Here is an 18,958-nt window from a genome sequence, read left to right as displayed (position 1 = left end):
AGCAAGCTTAATACAGTGTATTTTTCATATTCCACTTTTTTAAAAGGAATGGTCAGATTTTCATCAAATTATTACTGCAATTACGTGTTTATATTGAAATTAAGCACAACAAAAATAAAGCCTAAATGGGATTTGTGCAAGTTTGCAAACAGTGAGGATGGGGGAAGTCACTGAATGGACTGAGATGCCATTTGCCAGAATGGCAGGAAGGAATCTTCAGATGTCTATATGTTACACACACACATTATATATATAAATCACACATACTGCTAGTCCAATACTTCCTCACATAAAACAACTTATTTTTTTAATGATGACAGTATGTCTCTCTCTGGTTTATGAGGTGTGTTCCTAAGTACTTATCCAGTGCTTTGAATCTCGTAACATTTTTGAATGGAATTGTTCTGGATGACACCTGGAGACTTGAGCAATCCTTTTGACAGGTAATGGAAAATTCACCTTTAAGTTCCAAGTTCTACATTCTGAGTTTTCAGAGAAAGTACTGGCATTTCAAGTGACTGAGTCAGTCTGCCAAATGATACATCTCAACACACTACAGCAAAAGTCTGTTTTTAGTACATTTAAGATCTGTCAATGCATTTCAGTGTATCAATATTAATGAAGCTTGGCAAACAGGGTCTGTGGTTGAAGTTCACGTTAATACAGTGTTAGGTCCCAAAGAAGACCTTCTGATTCACTAAAAGCTTTGATAAAGATTTAACCAGAAAAAATGCTAGTGATATTGTAACATTTCTCCGCACTGGGCCCACATTTACCCTGGAAGACTTTCCTGCACATTGTCACATTTAATAAAAATGAATAAAAACATAGATTATACAACAAGAAGTACCTTTTCAGTACAATTAGCATGGAATTCACATTTCAGAAACTGCTGAATGATGGCAATGATAACTCTGAGATGATTTACTACAATCAAACTTTGCACCACTAAAATAACTCTTACTTTAGTGTTGCATATTTTAGAGTAAAGCACAAGAAAGGTTCAAAGCAGAGTCCTAGGTACCTATTACATCATATTTTATAACTCAAAGAGTAGCTGCATCAAAATTTTAGCACATTTAATCCTTACATTTCCACCTTCTATTTTTCCCCTGAGGTGTGCTTTATCACATAGGTGCACAACTAAGAAGGGATGGTATGACTGACCTCTCGCTTCTCTTAAAAGTCCACGATGAATTCCCACTTACTATAAATGATCAAAGTTTTATGGACTAATGACAGTTTAAAATACTTTTTTCCCCACTTTTACTGCAGTACTGTCATTAAGACTAACAATCTAAAGTAGCTAAGAGAATGAGTAAGCAAGATGATTTACACAGATGATAGTGCAATGGAAAGAAGCGGGGAAAGATTCTTTGAAGTTTTTCGTAGCTGAACCATTAAAAAAGATTTACACCAAGGTCTTTAAGTGAAAAGAGAGCACTGCCAAAGAGGTCTGGCAAGCTCTTCTATCAATAAAATACTCTGCCACATAAATTTAACCAAACCTTCAGCTTAAAACCTGATTAAAAGCTAGAAGGAACTTGTTTTGTTACCAGAAAGATCCCACCAACCCAGCATCCAAAGAGACTGCTTATAAAAATCAGTCAGGATAGAGACATTTTTAGAGAAGTTTCCACCATCATTGAATCTCCTCTATTTTTCCCATGAGGACATATACAAAAATTCAGGAAATATTTAGCATGAGAGAGTGCACAATTTCTAATACAGGGCAAAGTTGTGTTGAAATTATTTAGGGCTGGGGACAACATTGAAACCATCTGTGTTCCTATAGCTGGCTGATCAAGGCTTGTAGAAGACTAAAAATGTTTATGTATCCTTGTAAGTTTTGTATTTAACTTCTTTCAGAATGTTCTTTAGTTAGAGATTATTTTGGTACAAGCTTTTATCTTTTTCACATCCCACCTCCTACCATTTTTGCTCATTACAGGTAGCCTCAGGAGGCTATCAGACCTGGATGTTGGTGTAGGGCATGTTCAGAGTGAAGGCTTGACTTCATGACCATACCAGAACATAAATCTGGACTCTGAAAGCAACAATGTTTGATAAGGTTTCAACAAAATTTCAAAAGCAAGCAACAAAGAAAACAGGAGGTTTTCTGCAGGTCACTATGCCAGAACATTATTATTTGTTTGGTGCTAAAATGGGATTAAGGCTGTAAAACAAGTGTTTTGACAGCCCTTGCTTCAAGATCAGCTGTTCGTGACATTTCCACCAGCTTGGATTGCTGCCCCTTCAGAGCCAGAAAACAGGTGCCTTCCAGTTTTGGACTTCTCCCAAAATAAAAACAGGAGGGATAGATACTCATATGCCCTCATACGATACTCGCCCCTCCCCTGAAGGACCAAATAAAGAGAGGAGCTTTATACACTGCACACCAACAGTCAACAAATTCTAGCAGGATGAAAAGCAAGGAACCAAAGTGGTAGCCAGGCAAGGAAAAGAGCCTGTTGGCTACTTTGTCTTTTTATGCTGCAGAAGTCCAAGCATCTGTGCTGCCTGAAGACAGCAGGTCACAACCATTTGGACATACCTGAGCCACGTTCTTTAACCTTCAAAAAAAAATCGGTAGGAAGAAGTCATGGTAGCCAGGTGAGTTAGCTGACCATTGCATGTGTCCTGTGCCTTTTTACTCCTCCAAGCCACAGCCTTGGATAACTGACCCATCGTCTACAGAAATGCCTACTAACTAGCTGAATAGCATTTAGGAATTCTTGCAGTCCTTCAGCCAAACAGGGATGGAAATAAAGAAAATAAAGGGGACTGGGGAGGACCAACAGCCCCGTAACCAACACCACCTTTCCCTGCTGCTACTGGAAGTTCCAGCCACTTGGGTTGCAGCACGGTAACAAACTGAGGACACCATTAGTCCATATGTCCTGGGAAAGAGGTAGCTGCTACTCCTCGTTCTGCTCAGCCTTTCCTCAGACATCATTTGAGCACTTTGAAGCTTCGAGGCATTTGAGCTTTCCAATTGTCAGCTTTTGCCTGGTCTTGCACTGGCCAGGCAGTATCAACATCCAGCTGTTGGTTAACGTCACAAAATCCAGTTTTCAGCACAGTAAAATAACAAAAAATCATAGGGAGCCAACACTACAAAGAAGAGTCAGCTTACAAACCCTCATTGCCAATCTTTTGTCTTCATCACAGAATAACAGCCTCCTCTCCAAACACAAACGTTATCTATTTCTTTCTATAACATAAGTATTGTCTATGGTCGTATTCTGAACGAGATGAGGGAATAAAAAACACTGTGAATTACTCATGAAAGTGCTTATGGATATTTTCCTCATTTATGGTCAAAACTCTAAGTTTTAGCAAAGATATATATATACATTTACTATTTCACATAAGAAAACCCATCCCAGCATTACATGCGTTCACTGAAAAAAATGCAACACGTACACAAATGCGCAAAGGAAGGACCCTAAAGATAAGTGTCCTATCAACAAGGAACAGAACAAAAACTTTGTCACTGAAGTTCAAACTGAACACAGGGATTTTAAACTGCTTTGGATGAATGTGAACCAAGCATTTTCTTCCTCCAAGAGCCATTCATCAGCCAGAAACAATAAAGTGGATGGAACAGGAAAAGCTGGGAAGTGGAAGGAGGTGACTTCGGGAAGAAGAGGACAAGGTGTTCGGGGGACAAGAAGGGACAAGGGGAGGCACAGTTTGCACCCTGAGCCAGACACGCTGCCAGCAGGGGGAACAAGGGCTCACATGAGACATTTGCTCCATTTGACTCCTTGAGAGTCAGTACTTGTCTCCAAAAGCTAAGAAGCTCAGGAGATTTCTGCAGTTCTGGGAGGGATACCTCTTCGCAAATACATCAGATTACTAGTGGCAGATGGTAAGCTGGGTCATAAATAGAATGATTTTACTGTCTGGTCAATATACAGACATGTCAAGTAGTCTTGACTTTATACAGTTTCCTATCTTGTGTGAATGAAGGAATAATTAATGAATCTCTTCATTCATATACAAAATATTTAGTGATCTTTAGCTGGGAACTTTCAGCGAAGTTCAGTGAAAATATTTATTTTTCTTTTCTTTCCCCTTCTTCCCATGTTGCATAGCAATCTGGGAAACCAAAGCAGACCATGCATTTAAAAAACAGGACCAGAATGATTCATTAGGAGCACTGAAAAACGATTTTTGCTTATACGTTTTCCCCCCAGCTGATGCACTGGCTGCGTGTACACAGGTCCCCATTCCTTACAGACCTGCTCCTAAGAGACTGCAAGAGAGTTAAAAGTGCCAAGACCCATTACTCGTTCAGATGTGTGAAGCTGGACAGCTTCAGAGGTGATTGTAAGTGTCGTTTTTTCCACTGAATCTCTTCCACGCTAAGTACCCCTCGGGTTACCTTTTGGGTTTGTAGGTGTAGGACCTTTTCCATCTCAAGTACCTTCCTGGAGGGAAACTCTGCATGTTTCTCCTCTTTTCAGCACGTTGGCAAAGGGATGAAACATTCATAAATAAACGGTTTATTTCCTCACACATTTCCTCTCTAATGCGAAATATGATTTTTACATACTGCATATTGATGACTTGTGTGATGCTGTGATTTATAGCACTTGCTTCACTCCGTTTCATTGTAATTTTTTATTCTGATCAAATATGCTTTTTGCTCGATTTTTTTTTTTAATCTGTGGTTTTCTACAGCATACCGATTTAAATAAAAAGTTATTAAATAAATGTGATAGTACTTGCTGGTATTTGAGTGCCTGTTGTGCATTTTGCCAGTAGATGGCAGCATGTTGCTGCTTAGTTGTAAGGGCTCTGTACAAAACCCCTAAAGCAGAAACTTTATAACAGAAACTATTGTGTAGGGGTTTTGTTTGTTTTATTTTTTCAAATCCACATTCCTATACGTTCTCTCACAGCAAAATACTCTCATTATGTCGCTTGCAACCCTTCTGGGGCTGAGGCAAAGAGTGAAGTTTTCCTTTTTTTTAAGCTACTGTTTCACAGAAATTAAAAGATTTCTGGAGAGCAGAGATAAGCTGGACAAAGTCTGTTGGTACAGCCACTCGGAAAGGTTTGTAAATGTGGAATTCCAGCCCTGTATCTGTGGTTCTGGACGTCATTTCTAGCAACAAAAACAGCTCTTGTATCCTTGCCTCTTCAAAATTCTTGACAACACAATATATTTTCCTGTTATCAAACAATATACAGACATATAACAATTTTCTTCTTTTCTTACTGGTATAACAGGCAGCAGGATATCTGTGAGCATACACCTAAAAATTTAAAATAATGGGCTCCAAGATTTTACTATTGTTAGATATTTTCCATACGATAATTTTAATAAAAAACAAAACCAAAGTACAGATTTCAGTCACTCTAAATTCCTACCTCTCTGCATTCTCAGAACCAAAATGCACTTGATAGATTGAGCATTGCTAGCTGCACATCCAACCTATAGTTTGCTCCTATAAGTAAAAATTGGTATTAAATGCTGTGGCCAGTAGAACAGAAGTGCATTTTTCACTCTATCATATGCAAAGTTTATTTCAATTTTTAGGGTGTGATTCTTTCGGGTTAGGAAGTTTAGGCCATATCTATAACTGAGTTTTCACAGTGCATAGGCAGCCTTCTAACATGTCCTCTCCTACCCTAGTAAAGGAGATTAGATATATCCCTTTCACTTTGTAACGATATAGCAGCTTAAAAATATGTGGCTGGCTATTTTATAAAAGCACCAAAAAAAATTGTTTTTTTTTTTTTAAATTGAGTGACCAGCTTGTGCATCCCGTGTCACATCAGTGCTGTAGCCAGAATGACTTGGCCACTTCAAAATACATGCTAAGGAGCAAAGGATTTTTCAGAGGCTTTGTGTTTTTCCCCCCCCCTCACTTGAGATGACCACATTAGCCTTTCCCTATCCCCCAGAAATGACCAAAATTCCACATTTACCACACAGCAAGTAGCAGCTGCTTCAGCACTGTAGTGAGAGGGAGCACTTCTGTCAATAGCGCTTTTTTTTTTATATTACAACAGACCACGTACACACAACATAATAAAGCAAAGCCTCAGGAGGGCCTTCCAACATGTAAAAACATATAGACTTTACAAATAAATAAATAAAAGACTGCAAATCCCCTTGGTTTGGGCTTGTAAGGGTAGTTCGTACTGTTCCCACACCAAAGCAAGCTCCCTTACCAGTGCCACAAGGTCCTGCCAGGTCTGGGTGCCCGACCTGGGGCTTCTCCCTGCCTCCTGCTCCCCAGTGCCTGCCAGGACAGGCACCCGCGCCCCCAGGCTCCTTGAGTTATTGAGTCTCTGAGAGTCCATCTGCCAAGGAGCAGAAGCTGAAACCAGCTGCTCGCTTGCAGAGAGCATTACCAGGCAATTATCACTATGGACTATCTCAAAGAATCCCAATTTCAATATGCCTTTGAAATTCAGCATGCTTTGAGTTGGAACAGATGAACTGTAAAGAAAGATGCTCAAATACATTGTACTGCTAAGCGGTATTAATGGAGTAAAATGATTTAAAGACTCCAAGGTAATGACAATTTAAATAGTAACAGTTACAACGGTGAACAGCAGCAAGAGGTCTGCATCAACCTAATACTATAAACACAAGCAAACAAACTTCCACTTCCCTGGCTTCTAGCTCTCCCTAATACATCCTCATTTTAAATATTGCTTCTCAGTTCCCGAACACACCTTATATTCAACAAGGCCACTGATGACAATTCTTTCTCACTTTGATACTCTTCTCATCCTCTTTTCTTTGTTTCCTTTTTACTTTACCATTAATTTCTATTTCCTCCCTGAATTCTCATTTCCAGTATTTCCTCCCCTATATCTTCACATCTTAGTAAGCTCGATGTATCTTAATACTTCTCCGAATCAGTATTTAACAACGATGAGGTTAAAACAGGGGCAACAGGATCTAATGTAATTATATTTAAAATACTGATAATATTGCATGAGCAGGCATGCCAGAACCCACCAGCTGTTCCTAAAGGTACAAGCCAGCTTTCTGTCTCCTCACATTATAGCCCAGTTTAACCACTGTTGCAACGTATCTTAGGACAAAAAAAAAAAAACAGAAGCTGCTCCATTAGAAATGGAGCTCTAATTTATCTGCTTTCAGAAACATGTGTTGTTCTGTCATTTGAAATATAAAGATTACATGTGGTGTTACAGATAAATAACAGCAGAAGTTTGATAGCGTTTGTTAAAGCAGAGTGGATTAGGTTTCATAACAAGATTCTTCAGAGCTGATTTTATACATACATACAGAGAGAATAACATTTTATATATGGATGATACCACCAAAAAAAGACTTGCTTAACTTTGAGTCATGCATGGGAAATAGTTTAGGATGTAGAAATACACAAGAAATCAAGCCACAGCTTAGCAGAGGCAAGAGATAACTGTGCTGTGTCCACCTAATAGACCAGCCATTGAGTTGCAGCTAACAATATCTGATCTGGACAGTTTCAAATTGCTTAGGTTAACTGGCACCTAAGTGCAGTTAGAAGAAACAGATCAAAATTTATGCGGAGCCAGCTTCTTGCTTCCTGCCCCATTGCTGGGAATCAAGAAGGCCTACAAATGAAAATGAGAATGAACTAGGTGTATGGACACAATCTGGATACTTGATTTTGGCTGTCTACATCTAAATGTGCACCCTCTAAATCCCTGCCTTTAGCTTTTCCTGGCTGTTACACATACCACTTTTCTTCATTGACTCTATATCTGAGAAGGATTTACGTCTCATCTTGGCTACCCATCTGGACAAAACAATCTCTGGCAGCCTGCTGTGCCTGCATTGCTTCAGACCTTCAGCAAAAACAATCTTACGCCATAGAAGAGTTCTCTGAAATTCTTTAATAAGTTGGCATTTTGTTAGGTTTTTCACCCAAGAGAGATTAGTGGTTGCTTACTTATAAGCAACCTTTAGCTCCACCGTTGTTTTTTGTCTAGGTTAACATTTATCGCGTACCACATCTCCAGCAAGCTTCCACATGTGTCCAACGCCACCAGTCAAAGATTCTGGCAATGAAGTATGCTTCAGATCTGCAATCCAACCAGATTCAATAGTGAGCGATATTCTGTTACAAATACAGAAGCCACTAGCAACCATGAGCTTTGGAAAATGCTTCGAAACTTGGCTTACGTGACAGACTGCAGGAGGTGAAAATGTATGTCACACATTATGCAATATACAATGAACATCACCACAGGTTAGATCTGCTCCACATTAAGAATACTTCAATCATCTTTTCAATCCTTCATATTTTTTTCTGATAAACAAAACATCGCAGACTAGTTTCTAGTATTGCCCATAATAGGCAACCCCTATCCTTATGCAAGTGCCTGTACCTACAAAACTATTTCATTTAACCATTTATAGAAAGAGTCAGGAAAGCTGAGAATTTTTTTTCCCCCCCTCGGCATTCTTTCCTTGTATGTATCAAATGCTTTGGACATGAAGCTGAGTCAAAAGAGGTCAGGAGTCCAAAGAGGCAGTGCAGCTGCAGAAGCCAGCTGAGAGCTGTGAGTGAAGCTCTGATGACTGATAAGGCTACAGGTGAACTTCAGTCCTTCCAAGACTTTAAGCACAAAAGGTCTGAAGATGATTTTAAAAGCCTGGCTTACTCCTGAAGGAGGAGGAGCTATTAGAAAGGAGAAAGTTTGTGGGCACATAATCAGCTGAGGATATAAACCATGCTTAGGCAAACTGAAGGCACAATTCCCTGCAATTCCCTCTGAAGGCAAATTCTTGGCTCTCCCTGTGTCACTTGAGGAAACACCCAGCATGGATAAAGAGATCTGGAAGCTGGAGACACACATGTAGAAGTATAGACCAATTAGTTGTCTGATATACATCTATATATCCCCTGACCTTGTACTCTCCTTAGAATTGTGCAACACTCCGTGTTTGTTCTCCCTTGGAGTCCTTGAGTTGCCTTCTGTACACTTCTCACCTGCCTTATCTCTGTAGTTTCACCTTCCTTGTTTTGCATGGCTATGTTCCCCATGCTTTATTACGGCTCTTTCTATCAGTCTAGCAGATTTCTCAGAAGTCTGAGCCACAGTTACACAGGCGTGCTGTGCGCAAGCTGGGTCTGGGATCACAGAGAGCTGAACCCCGAGGAGGAGGGTTACAGGTATGTCAGGCTGTTCTGGGGGGAAAAAAAACTACTGACAATGCATTATGAAGAGCTGTCTCTGTTATTGTCAAGTCACGTTGCTGGGAGGGAGCAGAGAGCAACAACACACTTAATAAAATAAGAGGACCTCTTTGCATCTCGTTCAACTCTGACACAAAAGTGAGAGCAGCAGACTGTTTCGGAGCACTGATCACACAGAAGCAGGTAGAAGTACATAACAAACCTCTTCATTTGTGCTAACTTAAGCAACAATAAGCCTACTTGTGCCTACAGATGGTTCAGTGCCTGCAACATTCGGTTTGGGTTTTAATGCAGAAATACCCGAAGCTGTTAGCGGCAACACTGAATGACCTCCTGCCTGCAGTCAGCGATTTCCTTTTGATACGAAATACACACTACGGAGCGACTGATCATGTTTTGTGTCTTATTAGGCAGTCACAAATGGAAGGAGGAGAGGCACTAAGTAGCTGTCTCTGCCCTGAGGAATAACTGCAGGAAAACCCACAGCCAGCCCTGGTGCATAAGAACCTGCACGCTCTGGGAAGGCATCAGCACAGGAAAGGTTGTGTGTACAGCCCCTCTGTGCAATGGATATAACAGCCATACACATGGCACTGTCTCTCTTCAGAAAGAGAGAAATATTTTCTGTGTCTCACTGTGTAATCACATCCAACTGCATAAAACCACTGCTTTATTAAACTGAATAGATAAATCCATGATTTCCACCTTCTCTTTGCTGACAGGCCCTTAAAAACATTCCAGTGGAAAAGCAGATTTGTATACTGCAATTGTCAATAAGTAGCATGTTTCTTCCAGTTATTCTTGTCAATCCTTGTCAACATATTTTTAAAAAATATGTTGACCTGAAGACAACGGGTCAAAAGCCACAGCTCGAGGCCATTCGGTGCAGGCAGAGCCCTGCACTTGGACCGTTCCCTGTTGGTGCATTCACACCTGGCCACTAAAATCAAGTTCCAGTAAAAGTAGATAAGGTTTTTCAAAGCCCTTTCAACCGCTGTGAAAAGAAGGACAAGTGACAAAGCAAACAGAAGCCACCTCGCTATAATGGTTTTTCTTTTTTGGATGTCCCTGCATCTTTCTGCTCCTTTCAGTAAGGTTTATGTTGCCACACACATTGCATTGAGCACTAGTATCGACAGATTTCATCTGGAACACTGCTTGTCCTAGAAAATTAATAGTGGTAACTATTTTCTAGAAAACTGTTACAAATGTTGTAAGACCATGGAAACTGCAGTTGCTAAACAAACATTTCTGGTAAGCTTTGTGGAGTAACTTTGAAGGAGTCCATACATGTCGGATCACACTTGCCTTTCAGGAAAAAAACGTTTAAATACTTTTTGTCCCTCCAGTAAATTGATAGTCTACGATTTTTTTTTTATTTTAATAACAGAAAAATATACCACTGGCCATAAAATTTGATCCTGAATGTATTGTCATTGCAGCATGAAATGTGAAGTGTAGAGTTTATCGGTCAAACTCCTCTGGAGTGTGACACCTGCAAAACACATCCCAAATTAACGTCCACTCCTGCTTTGAAAGGACTGGAAGCATACCACTAATGGCAGGGCAAGGAGCATTATCTGTTTACAGCAATGGTTTTGACTTCTAAAATGAATTTTGACCTATAGGCCTTTAAATATCACACGCTTCAGTTTTGCCGTGGAAGGTTTCTGCTTGCTACACTCCCCGTTCATACTCGGGCTGCAACATGCCGGATGTGATCTGATTAATAAGGACAGAACTGCACGGCTGCACCAAGTCCCAGGCTGTCTCTCATAATTTATTTAGTCCTACAAAGGATATTTCCCTCGATTCATTACTTTATTGATGATATCTGCTGATTGAAAAGTTACAGTAGTACTTGCTTCCACTAATCATCGGATCAAAGTAGTTTGTTAAGATTTTTAATTATATGTAATGCTTTTGAGGATTTTTTTTGATTCAAAAAAAACTAACTTTCCTAATCCACCTGGGCAAACCCTTGCTTTTCCACCTCCCTCTCAATTGCTCATTCAAAAGAAAATAAAAGAAAAACTTGACATTAATTTTCTCTAATTCTGAGACTTTTAAAGATGGCAGAGGCTTCCACAGGCCTTTTCAGCTTAGCCTTACAAATAAAGCTGACAGAACTCAGCAAGCAAGAAAAACAAGTGACACATTTCTCAAAGACCCAGCACAGGGAAACAAAAGCAACAGGATACACGTATGCCTCTTTGCACTGTAAGAGGCAAAAAACCTCTCCAGACCCACCAGCTGCAACACTCCTTTCCTCAGTTCCCGGTCAGCCCAGCTTTACAGGTTGGTGTCCCCACCACCAGAGACCACATCTCCCATTAAGGCCAGCAGTATCAAACAGGCTGAAATTTTAAAGTCCTGTAACCTCAAGGCCATTACAGACTAATTGCTACTGCACTTTCCAAGCAGAGAAGTGCTACTCACTACTTGGCCTGCTCCAGACCTTTCAAAGGCAGCGTAGCAGCACCGCAGTACTTCGATTTTCATACACCAGCTTTATGGAGGAGTAAAGTCTGAGGTCAATGCAGAACAAACCGCAGCCTGGCCCTACATAGGAGGTGGCAGCAGGCCACCCATCAGTTACTGCTGCTCTCCTCAGCTAAGCCAGCTGCCCTCAATATGCCAGTTTCAGGCAGCTGGCAAAGCTTGCCCTTGTTGAGACATGTTTTCCAGAGCAAGGGGCAAAGCTAAATAGTGGTGACTGGAATACATAGCAAACTTCATTACAAACCCATGCCTCTACTCCTGGGCATCTTGTCCAGCAAACAATTTCTCCCAACCAGGCTTTTTTTTTTCCTCCTTTCCCACATTTGCTCAAATTTCAAGCAAGTTTCCAGCAGTCATAGGTTTTTCAAATAAAATCCCAGCAAACACAAAAGAAAAAGCCACAACAAACCCTACCTTGTTTCAGGGAAGACTCCTTAGTCCCTCTGATTAATTCCAAAGCTCTTCCCGCTCAGCATAAACCAGGCACGTTGGCAGCAGGCTTTGCCACATCTCCCAAAAAAACTGCCTTGGAAGCCAAGGCCCGCCTCTCCTCATCCACACAGGGAATCTGCATCTCCAGAAGGCCAAAATATTGCTCCACCCAAATTTCTTCAGTAATTTTGACCTGGATTCTAAACAAAACAAGAAGCTTGGGTTATTTCCCCAGCCCTGACCCTCCCAAAACATTTCCCTCCTCCCCCAGCAGCCCTGCACCCAGCTGGGCCACAATTTAAAGGTGGATGCAGTGGGCTGGTCCCTGCTCCTGGGCACCTGTGCCTTGTGCTAAAGGGCCGACAATGACAGAATTGAGAAAGAACAGGAAAAGGAGCTGATATGCAAAGCAACATAGGGAAAGAGACCAGGAGGGAGGGAGAAGGAGGCTGTTTCCATTGCCCAAAGTACGATGCCAAAGACCACAGTCACCTTACAGTGAAAAATTATTTGTTAGAAGCCAAGGATTTTAAATGGTTGAGGGGTTGGCTGTTTTTTTTTTTTTTAGTTATTTTTTCTTTTTTCTTTTTCATTATCATTCAAAGTGCAACATTTTACACAGAACATCAAAGAAAATTTCTGAGTTATGAAGCAGAAAAAAAAAACGCACATTTATAAGTTTCAGCCCACAGCTGACTAAGTAACTAACTCCAGGCTGCAGTGCCCTACGACACCTATCCCAAATTTAGCAGCAGCAGGGCTTGCATTACAGGCTCTAACTCTTTGATCTCATCGCGGTGGCACTGAGTATAGGAAATCAGTAACACGGATTGTGCTTACTCGTCGCTTCAGCTGCCTAATGGCAAGCTTAGAGCCAGGGTCTGGGAAATGCAACCCCTTCCACAGGGTACTGCCAGGAAGGATGCGAGGAAAGCCCGAAAGACACTAGGTATCTCTCGGAAATGAAAATGTCGTGTGAGTAATTGCTTTGGCATTGTGAAAGACGATGAAGAAAACAAAGAATTTGCACCAATTGTAAGAAACAACCAGTGACAAACTTAGCCTAGTAGCTGCATTATCTGTCAGCCTGCTGTAACTGTTCTGATAATGTAACGCATCTTCTGGATGTTTTATGTGGCATTTATCTCACAAGGTACCAATGCAACATGTGCACTGGATATATACTTTGTATATAGCTTGGGTAGAGCTTACCGGGGAGTCTCATGCAGGTGATGAACAGAGCAATAAAATGTGAAAATTGCTGGTAAATAATATGTAAAGAAATGCAGACCACAAAGTCTTAATCACTGATTAAAATAATTGCTTATGTTGGAAATGATATAGACAAAGAGATACCCATTTTGGTCAAATTAGCCAGAAAAAATGATGATTTAAAAATCCACTTGTGGCCTCTTTATAAACAAAAAGAAACATTTTTCTCTATCTTTCAAAAAGTTCACTTGGGCATGTTATCATATCTGTATGTTCCTGACTAGCTAAAACTCTAAAAAACACTAAAAACATTGTATTTCAGTTGTCTTCCAGAGCTACCTAGATTCACCTTGATACTTAGTAATCACACGTGTTCAGTGCAGGTTTTTTTAATCACTCCCCATATGAAAGTTGACAGTAAAAAAAATTGCTTCTTTTTATGTAAGAGATTATGACTTAGAAGTGTAATAAAGGTGAAAGTGAAGTGGATTTGGAAGCGTTCACTGAACCAAAGATCACATTATATTTTCAATACTAGATGAATGCAATAGCAAATTCTAATCTCAAGTCACAGCCTTCATTTTAGTACAGCTCTGTGATGTTTTTTTCATAATGTTAAGCAGGATTTTTTTTTTTTTAGCAGAATTACACAGTGTATATTTTTGTCATAATGCAGATTTGCTTGTTTTGTCTCTTGGTTCGAACATAAGCACGAACATAATATGGTACAGTTGTAATGATACTGTTTACTCATAATATTCTACAGAAAAAACAATGGTTAAAAAATTAAAACTCTAACATGGTAAAAAAATATTCAAAAATAAAGCTTTTTAGAACTTAACACTAAAGGAAATTGGGCAGCTGCAACATAAATGAATCTCACGTGAGTGTCCCATCTAAATTATAAAATATTCCTTTGCAAGAAATTAACTGATGAAAGAATACATCCATTTCTGATGAGGAAAATGTATTAATTCTGAAGGTAGAAAAAAATCTGAGAGTATTAATGCAGGGACGCTCTGCCCTCAAATGCTACGATTGCTGTATGTGTATATGTAGCATACAACTCCAGCTAGTATAACTTCTAAGACCAATTATATTGAATAGCTCTTCTGATCCAGTTACAGACAACTTGTTTTCCTTTAAAATTGAATTTTTATCATTACTTTTTCTCATTATGATATCTTATAAAATATTTCCCATGATCCTGCTTTATACGCTTCTAGCTGTTGTTTATAAACTCTGGAAATTTAACTATTTTACTGATTCATCTTCTAGGTCCATTTGTATTAATTCCTTTAATATCTGCTCAGGTATTTTGCCAGGCATTTGACTTTAACTAACAGTTACTAATTTCCCGGATGTCCCTTTTTATTCATTCTTTCATGTTCGTAAAAAGGTTTAAAATGTATTGATTACCATTACCACCTGCCTCTCAGTTTTAACTAGTGATCTGCTCTCACCAAGGCTCTTCCAGGAGTGCCAGCATGTCTACTAAAAGGTTTCACTTGTCCATTTGATCTGGATGCGCCCCTTTATTTACGCACAGATCTGTGCTCATTGGTAAAGTGTGTGATAAAGTGTGTGATACTTCACTTGCTTCATTTTTAAACTCCGTCGAAAATATGTAAGCTATAGGAATTCAGAAAGAGTTAGTGAGCACTGGTGAGTCAGCTCACTTTCTTTCAAATGGTTTTCAAGGTCAAAAATCATGTTTAAGCATACGGCGGAAAAACAGCTCAATACAGTGGTCACTCATAGCCTTACAAAAGCAAGCTTTAAATCTAAATGTGTAACAACCCCCTTTGAGGAGCTGGGCTAGAATTTGTCAGTGCTACAGCACAGATCCATCACCTGAGCTAATGCAGCAGTAGTAAACAGCAGTAGCAGGCTGTTATTCTCTATTTAGACTACTCACAACAGAGAAAGGCAGTACGCTGGCTGCACCGAGAAAAAGAGTTAACTGATGTGATACAAAATTCCAGTGGAGAGGCAATCTCTGTCTCAAGCAAAGCTTGCAGCTCAACTTAATGACAACTGAGCACCTCAGATAAACGAGGAAACAATGAATGCAGAAAAAAACAGAAGGCATAAGGATGGAAAGCAAAGGGACAAGAAGTGCTGCTGGTAATGCTGGTGTAGAGAAAAAAAAGTGACAAAATTAAGATTTAGAAATTATAGAAAAGACACTGTATAGGATGAGAGAATGAACTAAAACACTCTGGCAGCAATGCATGAATACTGGACCCAGAAGCAGCGATGCAGAGCAGGTCAGCTTGCTGACAGGCATGTTTTCTTAGTGTATAGTTAAGACATTTAGAGAAAATCAACTTGTAATGGTTTAAAAAAGAATCTTCACATTGTCCAAATTAAATGAATAGAAACAAGAAAATAGTCTGTCAACTAAAGTTTTTAATGTCTCGGTGTCAAGTGTGCAGGGTCCAACTGGACAAAAAATAAAATATAAGCACAGAACACAAAAAATGGCAAAAAGGATTGAAAATCAAAGCCAATGTAAAGACATTAGAGGTCAGAAAGTGTAATAGAGTGAGAAACACATATATTCAAATCACAAAGTAGACAAGATTCTTCAGCCTCATAAAAGTGTACATGGAAAGAAAAAACCTAAGGCACTATATCTTAGGATGAAGAAAGAACTGAAGATAGTCTAGATGTACCCTAAAATTAATATTCTGCTTCAGTTTTAAATACAAATGAAGATTCTGGATATTTGGCAAATATAACTAATATAAAGGACAGGAAAAAATGGAAATGGAAGGTTTAACAGCCACAGCAAAACCAAAGTCCAACGGTTTGATATGGTCTGACAAGAGGAGGTGCAGAAGCAGTGGCAGGCAACCTTCAGCCCAAAATTCCGAACCAACAGGCTTGGGAAACTTCAAGTCAGTAAATGCAGTAGGAAAGATCTGTAATGGGTCTGTACAGTCAGGAGTGAGAATATGTAGAAGAGCAAATGCAATTTTGCCTGAGAATATGAAAAGAAGAGAAACACAATAACAGCAAACGTGAGCTTTAGAAATGCACACAGCCTGAAGGAAGAAAACAAAAAAAAAAAAAAAGAAAACATAGGTAAATAGAAAATGGGATTAATTTGTTGCATTCTGGGTTGTTGTTAGTTTTTGTTGGTTTTTTTTTGCCCCAAAAGGTAGATCATGGAGGATGATGAATGTTTCATTACCTGTCTTTGATTAGGTTACTAATTTTCTAGGCAAATGAAATAGAGTCATCTATCAGGACCTCAATCAAAATGTCATTGGATGTTGGATGGGAAAAAATAGATATGCTGGAGAAGGTGATTAGGGAAAACGTGGAGAGGGTAAGGTATGGCTTAACAGGGTATGTTCAAGGTCTAGAATGAAATAACCAAAATTCTGGCGGAGGGTTGAAGATATTAGTTACAGCAAAGCAAAGGAGACAGACTTCGGTCACGTATGTGACATTCTTGAAAATGAAAATACGCTAACTCTGTGTATCGTGGAATGTATTTCCAACAGTGATACATTAAGTGTTAATGATGTTCCACATGACTACTACCATCTAAATTTGGATGTTCACCCATCTTCAAGAAAAATTAGTTCCAATGGAAACAGAAAGAAAGGTTTATTAGAACGATACTGGAAATTGAGTGCTATTGTCTGAGACTGCCTGGCTCACATAATTAGTAGCATTTTAGAGGAAATTTGTCCACACCTTATCATTTTTTTGGGGTAGACATTACCAGAGGGATGAAGAAGAACATGTTAAAAGCAAGCCCCATGGCTGCAAAGGGACAAGCGTGTATAAAACTGGGTATCAAGCACAGTCAATCTGGAAACTAGAAGCTAGAAGCAGGTTTCTGAATGCCCGGGGAGTGAATTTTTGGAACCGCTTCCTAATGCGGTACGGGACTCTCCCCACTCCTGGCTGACTACTTTAAAGATGGAGCTTGAAGCGTTTCCCAAAAGGACCTACACCCACTGTCTGCAGCCAAGGGAGATGGACCGAATGGCACGGGCTGCTCTTTCCAGTCCAGAATTCCTAATATCGGAAATGGAGTGAGGAGGACCAACAAGAGCAAAGGTTGGAGCTGGTGCTTTAAATTAACCTGAAGGACTTGGAAATTGAATTGGGGTTGAACGACAGATGATTTTGATGTTCACTACAGGTTTTACTTGTTTGTCCTTGTAAATGGCTTGATGAATGAATAAAAATCACCCTTGACTTTGCACACAACCACTAGAGAACATGTGATAATCAGGTGTTTTTCACCGTCTCATAACAGCTGGGATGGTTCAGTAGGACCTTAAGCTGTTACTTTAGTTTTTCCACAGCTGGATCACCAATCCACTTCTAAAGAGACAGCGGGATTACTTCCTGCAACTGTTATTTCCCGAGTTGAACCAACTATTTGTTACTGTGCCTTAAAATTAGACCAGAAAATCTTCACTTCCCCATTCAAATGACATTTGAAGATCACGCTAACAACCAAAGCCAGGGGGTGCAAAGCCCAAAGCCTTACGTTCTGTTCTTAACCACCGCTACCGTGACTTTTCTGGGAAGTAATACAAATAACAATATCACTTATCACTGACTGTGCATGGTATTTTTCATCTTCAAAGCGCTTTACAAACATTTATGGGTAGTTAATCTGGAAACAGTATGATTTAGGGCCAGCTTCTGATAGCTTGTGTGACAAAGTTAATGTCATTTAAATTGAGTCTGCTCGCCTTTAATAGGATAGAACTGCGGCGCTTTAGTTTAACCACTATTGTTCCATTAAAAGCCAATTACAGAAATTCAGCTCTCCTTGAACTCAGAGAGCGCGGCTTTCCGTTTTAAGAAAGATCCATCTAAACACCTCATCCGGCTTCGGCCTTCACGACTCCGGCTAATTGCACGACGCTTCTCGCCCCGCTGCATAATGGCATCACGGCTCACGGGGAAGCGAAACCCTCCTCGGGGGGCTCGCAGGCGCTGCCGTCGGGCAGCAGAGGGCGCCGGCGACATGTCCAAGCGTCGCCGGAGCCACTTCGGGTCGCGACGGCCGGGCCGGAGCCGCGACGGGCGGCACCGCTGCTGCCTGCCCCGCTCCGCGTCCTTCTGCCCCAGCCGAGCCGACAATTCCTGCACTGACACGTGCAGGGGGAGAGGGTCGGCGCCAAAGGAAACACCCTTTTAGGGTGAAACCTCTTAAACACGGAGGTGTTGATTTGTTGGACAGCCAGGGTGGGAAAAGAGCTTTTGGGGTTACGTTCTGACAGGGAAGCCCTAACATAGCTTGCGATGATTATTCTATAGTAAAAGACCACTAAAACAAACATTTTGTAGGAACTTTTAAGTAGTGCTACAAACTACGTGGATTATCGCCTCAGTGGGTACTTCTCTGAATCTTCTTTTAAGCCTGATGCACGTGAACCCATTTTGGACTCGTTCGGCTTAGATGTAGTCTCCTTCCCTACACCTGAGCGCATTTTCTGGACTCAGATGAAGGAATGCGGTCGGTGGCTCATTGATACCTGCATGACACATTTTGACACCCAGCAGCAGGGACACAGCACACAAATAGCTACAGCCGCCGTCTGGGAAACTCGTGTGCAGTAAAAGCGCTTCCAAAGCTCCTTCCAGTGGCAAGT

At 40.4% G+C, this 18,958-nt stretch overlaps 1 long non-coding RNA gene across 2 annotated transcripts in view; it reads right to left on the bottom strand.

Moving 5' to 3' along the window:
• Positions 1 to 13,181, bottom strand: part of LOC308198236 — a 103,055-nt gene extending 89,874 nt beyond the window's left edge. The window contains exon 1 of one of the 2 annotated variants that reach the window (XR_013953766.1): positions 12,096 to 13,181. This is a non-coding gene — a long non-coding RNA (uncharacterized lncRNA). The other variant, XR_013953767.1, reaches the window with a different exon arrangement.
• Between the last annotated feature and the right edge of the window lie 5,777 nt (positions 13,182 to 18,958).

This window comes from Anser brachyrhynchus (genome assembly GCF_964034855.1).
Source record: "Anser brachyrhynchus genome assembly, chromosome: 7".
Lineage (NCBI taxonomy): Eukaryota > Metazoa > Chordata > Aves > Anseriformes > Anatidae > Anser > Anser brachyrhynchus.
This window is presented reverse-complemented; position numbering and strand designations above follow the sequence as displayed.